The 10,261-nt window shown below is 40.6% G+C and overlaps 1 long non-coding RNA gene and 1 other non-coding gene across 2 annotated transcripts; one reads left to right on the top strand and one right to left on the bottom strand.

Moving 5' to 3' along the window:
• Positions 1-72, top strand: TRNAD-GUC. Its single transcript has one exon. It is a non-coding gene; the product is annotated as a tRNA-Asp (tRNA).
• A 5,912-nt stretch (positions 73-5,984) lies between these two features.
• On the bottom strand, positions 5,985-9,350 carry LOC108784932. Its single transcript, XR_001941099.1, has 3 exons — positions 9,250-9,350; positions 6,653-6,736; positions 5,985-6,046 (listed from the first exon to the last, which is right to left on the bottom strand). It is a non-coding gene; the product is annotated as an uncharacterized LOC108784932 (long non-coding RNA).
• Between the last annotated feature and the right edge of the window lie 911 nt (positions 9,351-10,261).

Raw genomic sequence — 10,261 nt, 5'->3', positions numbered from 1 at the left:
TCCTCGTTAGTATAGTGGTAAGTATCCCCGCCTGTCACGCGGGAGACCGGGGTTCGATTCCCCGACGGGGAGGCACAACTTTTAATTTTTTTCCCCCCTTTGTAATAAATGCTAATGTTCGTTCGTTACTTGAAAAACACTAACTATAATCTTTTATTTAATTTGGACTCTTTAAATTGTTCAGAATATGCTTTATTTACACCTTTGGAGATTTTATATTTCTTCAATAACTACAAGTACATTGAAACCTAAGAAATGCATATACAAATACAAGCTGTGATATTGTAAATAATATGGTATATACAGTCCTGTTGGCCATATTGATGGTGGCCATACATGAGATGTCAGTTCAATTGATCAATGCAATATAGGAAAGATGACAGAAACTCCTGCACAGGCTACATACATTTCTCATTAGTTGCTGTGAGTGACTGAAGCTTGCATACATTCACTATTCTGTGCACTGTTACATTATTAGAACAGGTTGCTCTTGTTATGGTAACATACATAAGCTGTAAAGTTGATCTGAAACAATCTAGGAATTGCACATGGCATGGGGGTCTATTTATGAAAAATTCACAGAGCCATTTACCCCGCGAATCTCCGAGAACGTTTCTTCTGTACGAACAGAGGCAAAAACAAATGTTCTTATTATTTCTTTTCAGGTACAGGGTAATGCAATGGCCACTAGAAGGAGCGGAGGAACCTAGGAAACAATTCTGTCTTCCCTATGCACCTCAGCTTCCTCTAGGGGCCATAATGCAGTATTACATTACATTCAACCTGAAGGGAAAATATATTAACAATGTTCGTATTTGCCTCTATTCTCACAGAATGAACGCTCTCAGAGATTTGTAGGGTGCTTGATCTTTGTTGTTTTCATCTACTACAGGTGAAACTCGAATAATTAGAATATCGTGCAAAAGTAATTGCAGTAATTGCTGCAAGAGGGGCTCAAACCAAGTACTGAGTACATATGCATGCTTGTACTTTTCAGAGGTCCGATATTGTTCTATGTACAATCCTTGTTTTATTGATTGCATGTAATAATCTACTTTTTTGAGGTTGTGGATTTGGGGTTCTTGGGGTTTTCATGAGCTGTAAGCCATAATCATCACAATTATGACAAATCACGGCTTGAATTATCTTGCTTTGCATGTAATGAGTCTATCTCATATATTAGTTTCACCTTTTAAGTTGCATTAGTGAAATAAATGAACTTTGCACGATATTCTAATTATTCGAGTTTCACCTGTAGACTTTGCTCTTTTAGATACTCATGCTAAAGCTGGCCATACACTGTTAGAATTTTGTTTGAACGTTCATTCAAAATTGTTCGTCAGAGTGTTCCATCTTACCATCATTGAGTAAACTAATTTAATTCGAAAGCCCATACAAGTGCCATCCAGACCTGCTTTTTGAATGGAATCCTAGACAGTTAAACAGGTTTTTTTTTGCCTAGCACATATGCATAGCATTTTTGTTCAGATAGGAAACGAGAACAATTTTCCATCCTGCTCCTTCTATTGTCCTTCCTTATCACTACGTTCGAAAAATGAAAGCCGATTAGATCCCACTAACCATTAGAAAATGAAGCAATTGGAAAACTAAAGGTTTTTGAACAGAATTCTACAAGTTTAGAGCCAGTTTAATATTTCGGATACTACTATTTGCATATAGTAACTAGAATGATTCAACTTTAAACTTCCACTGATACCATGACAAAGCATCATACAACTACATTTTACTGTACAACTAAAGTTGGGATGCACCGATACCAGTATCTGTGCCAATACTGAGCATTTTCTCAAGCACTCGTACATATGAAAATGCTCCGATACTAAACACTGATATGGGCGCTTTACATTTTTAAATGGAAGCGGCTGCCTGCTGGGGACCTGGGCAGCCTTCCTGTGACAGCGCCAGCCTCACAGCTCTTTCTCCTAAGTAACAACATGGCGCTCATTACAGCACTTCCACCACACACACCCACCCATGAGACCCTTTGGACGCCTGGTGAGGCCCCGCACAGCCATTCTGAGAACCCCCACAGCCCTTCTGAGACCACGCAAACCCTTCCTGAGACCATAGAGACATCAGGCCACCACCCCAGAAAAACATATGTAGCTTCTTATTATTCTGCATTGCTGTATAATGTATTGGTGGGATTTGTAGCCCTCCATAGCTGGTGGTATTCTGCATTGCTGTATAATATATTGGTGAGATTTGTAGTCCCTCTACAGCTTGGAGTCAGTGGCAGAACTACCAGGGTTGCAGCTGCGACCAGCCCTGACGCTCCAACACTGTCCTAAAATCATTAGTCTGTATTGTTTTAGAAAAACTGTTACATGACACTAAACAAAAATGTATCAGTACTCGTACTTGTAAGTACTTGGACAAGTTTAAAAAAAAAAAAAAAAGGTATCGGTGAGTACTTGAGGAAAAGTATCAGTACTTGTTCTCTTAAACATCCCTAGTGTACATGTTACTAAATTCCCACAGTGGGTGCCATTGTCGGCACCCTTCCACCCAGCATCCCTTGATTAGCTGATCGCAGGAGCAGGTTGGAAATATTTTTGCCTAATGGAGCTTGCAGCGAATCAGCTGCATTCGGGTATTCTGACAACGGCCAATGTCAGCATAAAATAAAAACAGCAGGGGATTCCTCGTTAAATGCTCGTAAGCATTGATGGAGGAATCTGTTGTATTTTCTTTGTTTAGCCGGCAGGTTAAACAAAGAAAATATATGTGTGTAGACCCAGCTTTAGACTGATCAGGTCACTACTCTTTACTCAGATTTGTCATTACCATTAGTACCCAATACAGCACCTATAAACCACATCCATAGACTGACATGTTTTATTGAAAAACACATTTTGATACTTATACGCTACATACAACTGAGTTTACAATACCTAGCTAGATGGCCAGTTTTTAATTACTAAGAGTCTCTTGATATCATTTTGAAAAATACTTGTGATTGAAAGATATGTACAGTGCTGTCATACTGTTGACTTCATGTGAATCATGATTTACTGTAGGATTGATTGTTGCATTGTACAATCCCATTGCCCATGTGTAACTCAAGTTGGCCGCACACAATACAATCTGATTGTACAATATTCTCCTAGAGTTACCAACCAATAACTGTGAAGTGTGAGTCTACCTACCAAACTACAAAATTATTGGTAAAGCTACCAAAATATAAGAGGCTGCACATTTTACGTGAGTTCAGCTTAACATTGGGTAGTTATGTGTGACTAGTTTGTTCATGGACACCATTGGGTCAAGGCTCATATGTAGTTTATGTGTAGTTATACCTGGTTTATGGCTCATCCAGTTTAGCCAAGAGGTGCACAACCACACGGACCAGGCACTAGAATATTATGGCACGACACACTGAATGAGATTAGAAATACAATGTATAAATAGCCTAGCTTTGATTGATTATAGATCAAACAATCCGGCAACATATTGAGGGAGATTTTCCAGCACAGCACAGCCCACACATATTTAGCTGCATGAAAATACTAAATTGTAAAAAGGAAGAGACGCATAGAAACCAGAAAGTGGAAGTAAACCAAAAAAAAAGGAAACCAAAAATTGATTAGGAAAGCAAACTCAGCTTGCAGGTCAACAGGGCTGAAAATAAGGTGGGTGGACATCCTCATAGTGCTCAGAGCTGGAGGATGATTGATAGAAGTGTGACAGATGTTCTAATAAGTATCATAATGTGAGAGCAGATATCGGTTTACACCTTGGCTCCCACATACACCACTGAACTTCATACTGCTACAGAATACGTCGAAATTCCACCAACTGGCCTAGAAATAGTTGTGTGACCTTCTTTCCTTCATCTTTCTTCAAGCCTCGTTTAGATGCTTTACTTCTCTTCCAACCAAGATGTGGGATTGTATCGGGAGAGAGAAGCTTGGGATGGGAAGGGGGGGGCTCTGAGATGTTTGCACTTAGTCCACGAGTTAAAATGACCCATCCTACTCACCACTTCTTAAACTACACTGTCCCCCAACCCCAATGCTTTAATAGGAAGCATCATCTGGAGGTGAAATCTGGCATCAGATCCCAACTATTCAAATAAAATAATGGGAGCAGCCATTGCAGACATGAATTTTACAGGGCTGTCATCCCAACACTAGCTTCACCACAATGTGTCACAGACCTGAAACAAGCACGTACTTAGTAAAGTCTAAACTCTTCATCTCCATGGTTAGTGGCTCACTAGTTGGTGAAGCCAAGATCAGGATGTCAACTCGATAGCCTACATCTTAAAACTCAAGTCTACACTAGCAGCCGCCATGTTTTGGCTTTCGCACATTCCCCATCAATATCAATTTCAGGCAACAAATGAAAGCATTGAGTTGCTAAAGCTTTTATTAAAAAAATTAAATAAATACCATCTTTAGCTTAAAATAAAATACACAAACGCAGTGTTACAAACCTAAAAAGTTTACATCAAATAAAACTGCATGCACAATCGCACTGCACTAGAACGCACAGCATTGCGGTACCGTGTGTTCAAGTGCAGGCGATCACTGTGGAAGGCATGCGCATTTAAGGTGCCATTATGGTGCCAAATGAATTGCACTGCAGCGCACCTCCCGCAGCAGAATTCATCAGGCTGAAACCAAAAGTGACTTTTCAAACCTTTTATAAAAAAAAATGCAATAATTGTATTGTAAGCACATGGCGCTTGAATAGCTTCAGCCAGGGAAGGAGAGCTGCCAGTGGCAAGAACCTGCAGACGGCAGCTGAATGTACATACAGCAGGTAGTAGGCTGGTGCAATAGCCAGCCTGCTTTTGGCCATTTCAAATTGCAAAAGCCAAAATCAGGCTGGCTATTGCACCCGCCCACTGCTTGCTGTGCCGTCCTCCCAGTGTGGAGGAGAGAGCTAGGGGACCAACTAAACTAAATTAAAAAAGTTAATTAACCTTTCCCCGAGTTCTCAGAATTCCAGATTCACAGACCATCGGACAGGCTCAATAAAAATCAGAGGGATTTGACTCCAGGGCGTTTGCATGCGTTCCAGAGCAGGTAAAATAGGGCCTGCTGCAGTTTTTTTTACCTGCTCCGGAACTGCACGCTGCCATGTGAACTGGAGCTAAAAATACCATTGGAATACATTGGATGCAGTTTTGCTCCGGTTTGTAACTGCTCTGCTTGGTGTGAACAAGGCCGAAGGGAATAGCATCAGACGTCCAGCATACCTAGGCATAAGAAACCAGGAGGTGGTTTAATGCGCCATTAGCATCCAAACAATGAAATATTGAGATTGGGTGGATAAGGGTATATATACTTTTATAAAAGCATTCAGGTATTTACATTTTGAAAATGATACATACATCGAAAAAAATATATTTATAACACTTTACAAAGTAATTTCTGCATAACAGGGTACATATTGAAAAATGTAAATCTGAAACCCTTTGGTCCTTTGCTTAGATAGGACTTTCTGTACATTTCTTCACCTCAAACATGGTCTCTTTTGTAACTCTTTCCTTGGTAAAACAATGCACTGTCCTTTGTATTACACACTGCAGTGTCCTATTAACTCTGATTTAGCTCAACATTTGATTTTAAGACTTCTATTTTGGCTTTCTTTCTTTTTTGGCTCAGTCTGATATTGTGTTCTGTTACTGCTTCATCTTCTGGGTCACTGTCAGAGCTTTCATCTGAACTGCTCTCCTCCTCTACTTCACTGGAGTCAGAACTGCTCAGTTCAACCAAGGCCACATCCTGCAACACAGAGATTCAATATTAGTGAAGTAATCAATATTGTCTAACAAGAACATATCTTATTAAAAACTTGTATATGTATATAACTGGTTATGAATTTCAAGTGTGTGTACCCCATCTGCCTATAGTTTGTTTCTGATGAGAGTGGGGAAGGATTAGTATCTCTGTAAAACATTTGTTTTTGTGGTCTGAATTCCCACTGGAAAGATTTCCCCTCTTATCCTGCCTTTTGTTGAGTTTTTCATTGGCTGAGGCCATCTGAGGCAGGAAGCTCTGGACTCGGTCAAGTACTGTGACAACAAAACACAAAATCAGCTTTTGTTTATTCCATCATTCTATATAGGTTTGCATCCATTGTGTATATTCTGTTTATTCCATCATTCTATATAGGTTTGAATCCATTCCATTGTCCCTTTTCATCACCACTACTTGCATCTTTTTTTACTGTTTTACCAGCCCTTGGCCCAGACGAGTTAAAAAGGACCCTGTACTCAATAAACCATGTGTGCGTGCGTGTGTGTGTGTGTGTGGGGGGGTTATTAAATATACTAACCCTTACCCTGGCTTCTATACTGCAGGGGGTGAAGGCACCATTCTTCTGACAAGATTCTGGGGAATCCCCGGTACATGAAGATATTTCAGCTACATGACATTCCTCACGATCTCACTAGAAGGATGGCAATCAAGACCCTCGCCTAGGTGCCACAGGCAGTACGTAAATTATCTCTTTTTCTCCTACAGGTGTACAGATTTTTGAGCAGCAAATTAGGATGGGAAGGGGGGCCCATGCTGAATAAATGGATGTTGATATTTAGATGAAATTGTTCTGGCTGTAAACAGTATAACAAAATGTACAATGTAAAATATTATCTTAAATAAAACAAAAACTGACTTACTGCTGCTCCGTGGCATTCTAACAATTGGAGAGGACAATCCATTTTTGCTGTTCTTTGTGTTTACCAGTAACTTGTTGTACAGACCTTTAGCAAAAATAAAAGTAAGACAGGTTACGTTATGCAAGGAAAAAAAAAAAAACTATTTGTGTGAACAGAAAAGCATCTGTCACTCAAGTTGAAGGATAACTGTACTTTTCATAAATCCAGAGCAAATAAGCACCTTTGTAAATAAACCTCTTACCACTATAGTTTATTTTCCTGTGCTTTCAGATATGTCATCATAGGCCCGGGACACTGTAAACAATACTTTATTGACAATTTGCTGTCTGCGGTAAGCACCAATCTATAGTGCAGTATAGACAACATCAAGGGTTCAGTCCAGGACTTAGAAGACATTGACTCAAACAGGTAAGTGGAGTTGCATACTATGTGATTTTGATTTTTTCTGTAACAGTACATACTGTATATCTAGTGAAAACTCTGCTTTCCTTGTTTTTGCTCTCTACCCTGAGATTGGTGGCTGATACAGACACGTGAATGTAAGCAAAGGAAAAAAGTATTTAAAGAATAACTGTAGCTGTAGAACAGTTGTTCTTCAATGTCCCCCTCTTCCCCTAAGTGTTACACTTACCTACCCTTGCTGCTTAGATCTTCACTCAATCACTGATCTGTATCTACAGGGTAACAGCATTGTTAAGCTAGGACAGGAAGTGTCAGGCCTACAGAACAGCTCCCCATCTCCATAACACAGTAGGGAGGTATTCTGTAATTGCTGAGGTAACATAGGCAGGGCTGGTAGCACTTCAGAATGAACAGGACAAACACTGGATTTTTCACAGGATCAACAGGTGTTTTTTTTGCACTTATCACAAAGATATAACCAAATGGATTTATTGGTATATTTACCAAACTAAAATGTAACAAATAAGAGAAGTTCATTGTTAGAGTTTACATAAACTTTAAGGCCTTATATTTGTACATGATAGAAAAGGGAGAAAGCCCCACCCCCAACTTTTCAGACAAAACATGCTACATGTTGCATTTAACAGGCCAATGCCATGACATGTATATGTATATCATAAGGATGTACCTTAGTGAAATATACACAGGACTACAGTCTATACAAACTCTGCTTAAGATACCCCAAAATTGATACGCTTTAAAGTTGCAAATATTGCAAGGGTTGAGTGCTTATTTATACCTAGGGGACAGGAAAAAGCTGTGTTACGTACCTGATCCCTGCTGTTTCTGGCTCCCTCGGGGCGGCTATACTAGTCCCTGCAGCCTCTTGTCACCTTTTCCCCAGTAGTCTAAAGGTGCCCATACACTGCTCGATTCTCGTACGAGAATCGCGGGAAATCCCGCGATCGTACGAGAATCGAGCAGTGTGAACGGAGACGTGCGACCGTTTCTACTGTACAGTCGCACGTCTTCCGTCAAACCAGCATGTTCGAAAACCAGCCGGGAATCGTACGATTCTCGGCTGGTTAGAACGGTGCTCGGAAGACAAATGCCGAACGGGCCGGTGTGCGCACACTGCCCGTTCAGCATTGCGGTCATCGGAAGCCCGCCCCTCGGGGGGGGCGGGCTTGCGATGATCGAGAGTGCGATCTGCCTGTCCAAGATAGGCAGATCGTACGTTTTTTTAAATCCCTGTACAACCATCGCAAGACTAAGGTCTTGCGATGGTTGTAGCGTGTATGGCCACCTTAAGGGCCGCTGATGTCATCATGTCTAATCTAGATTCCATAGACCTTCATTAGACATGGGGACACTGAGGTACGTTCCACCAGCTGGAGCAGAGCGGTGAGCACTGACTGCTGGGGAAGCGGGGATCAGTAAAAAGTGCTTTATCACAGTCCCCTAGGCATAAAGGAGCACTTAACCCATGCAGTGCAGGGGTAGTCTCACTGCAAGCGTAGTTTTTTTTTTAAATCAGAGATAGGCTTTAAAGCAGAACTCAGACCAAAATGTGTTCTTAACCCTTGCAGTTGGGCTAATCCCACACTGCAAGGGTTAAGTGCTTGTCTTTGTCTAAAAAGCAAAAAAAACAGTTATACTTAACCAAACTGCAGAGCCTGCTGGCTGCTACTCCGGTCCCTGGAGCATGTCTCATCCTCCGCTGCAGCAGTGGTATGTCCCTTGGTGTCCTCATGTCCTATACACAATGTATAGAATGTGATGACTCACTGCAGCAGTCTAAGAGACTGGTCTAAAAGCAAGCCAGCTCAGAGGATTGGGTGAGTATAACTATTTTTTTTAAAGAACCTAGACAGAAACGAGCCCTTGCAGGGTGGGGGAAAGATCCTCTGCAAGGGTTAATAACATTTTTGCCCAGCGTTCTGCTTTACAGCTTGTACAGAGGAGTGTTTGTCCTACATTGTGTGCATTAATCATCTAGAACACAGTAGTACAAGGGTTTGTAATATAACAAGCTGTACTTCCTAGCAACTAATAAACAAAGGTAGATAGGGGTGAGAAGACAAATCGATACATGCTTGTCCTGCTTTTTACGTTCCCTTTGTATATGTTTAGTGTGTAGAGATACAATATTAAACTGCCTTTTACTTATTATTGCCACTGATGGCTGTCATCACCTTGTGAAAAACTAACTTCCAGCAACTCTCCAGACCGGACCGGTTTCACTGTCTGCCCCTCCACTTCTTCCATCATCTCTGATCAGACTGCTAAACAAACACGTGAGTCTGTGTGCGCCCAACAAGAAGTCGGCAGCACAATGATGACGTCACTCACTGCCCGGTCACTGGTGGCCATGATAGATAAGGGCAGGACGTCTTCTTGGCTCCAGTCAGGTGATTTACAGGAGCAACTATTAACAGAAATACTCTGATCATATGTACACTCTGCTTCCCAGAGGAGACAGATCGATGTGTCTCCTGACAGTCTTGCCTTATATATATTTTTTGTAAAATGACTTGAGAAGCTAATGAAATGGCCCATGTGTAATTGTGGACTTTTCCAGTCTCTCTTTAATATAATGCAATTTATAATTTAGGTTTACTGTCCCATCAAAGAACTTGGATCCAAAATATCATTACATAATTTACTTCCCAGGTAGTACAGACCACAAAGGAGAAATTAATTTAAGGAAGCTCAAATATTATGAAACATGTCTTCTGTAACACATGTAGCAATGTAGAAACAATATAATTAGAAATTACAACACTTGCCCGCTTTGTTCTATTGGCAAGGTGCCAGACCTTAAATGTAGATCTATTTGCAAAGTCTGCAGAATTGGTAATAATGATAAAATTCAAGCTGAATTTCCTATTTTATATTTTTTATTTTAAAAATGCTGTGGTGCTCAACGTAAAATTGGGCTTTAAAGCGGACCTCTACCCATATCTTTAAAATAACAACAAATACACCTTTAGAAATGTTTAGTAATGACAATCTACAAACACATACTTCTAGATAATCGCAGGCTGCCTATTCTTTGCATACCTTATTTCTCTTTTCTTTCCCAGTCTTCTCACAGTGGCCATGTTTAGTAAGGACAGGTTACTAAATCTCCATTTACTTCTTGGAACTCTGGCACATGTGACCAGGACATGTGACCATACATATCATCTCAGGGTAGAAAAATTC

The sequence above is a fragment of the Nanorana parkeri genome, unplaced genomic scaffold (assembly GCF_000935625.1).
Source record: "Nanorana parkeri isolate BGI_ZX_2015 unplaced genomic scaffold, ASM93562v1 scaffold132, whole genome shotgun sequence".
Lineage (NCBI taxonomy): Eukaryota > Metazoa > Chordata > Amphibia > Anura > Dicroglossidae > Nanorana > Nanorana parkeri.
The sequence above is the reverse complement of the archived record's forward strand: the minus strand, read 5'-3'. Positions and strand labels throughout refer to the sequence as shown.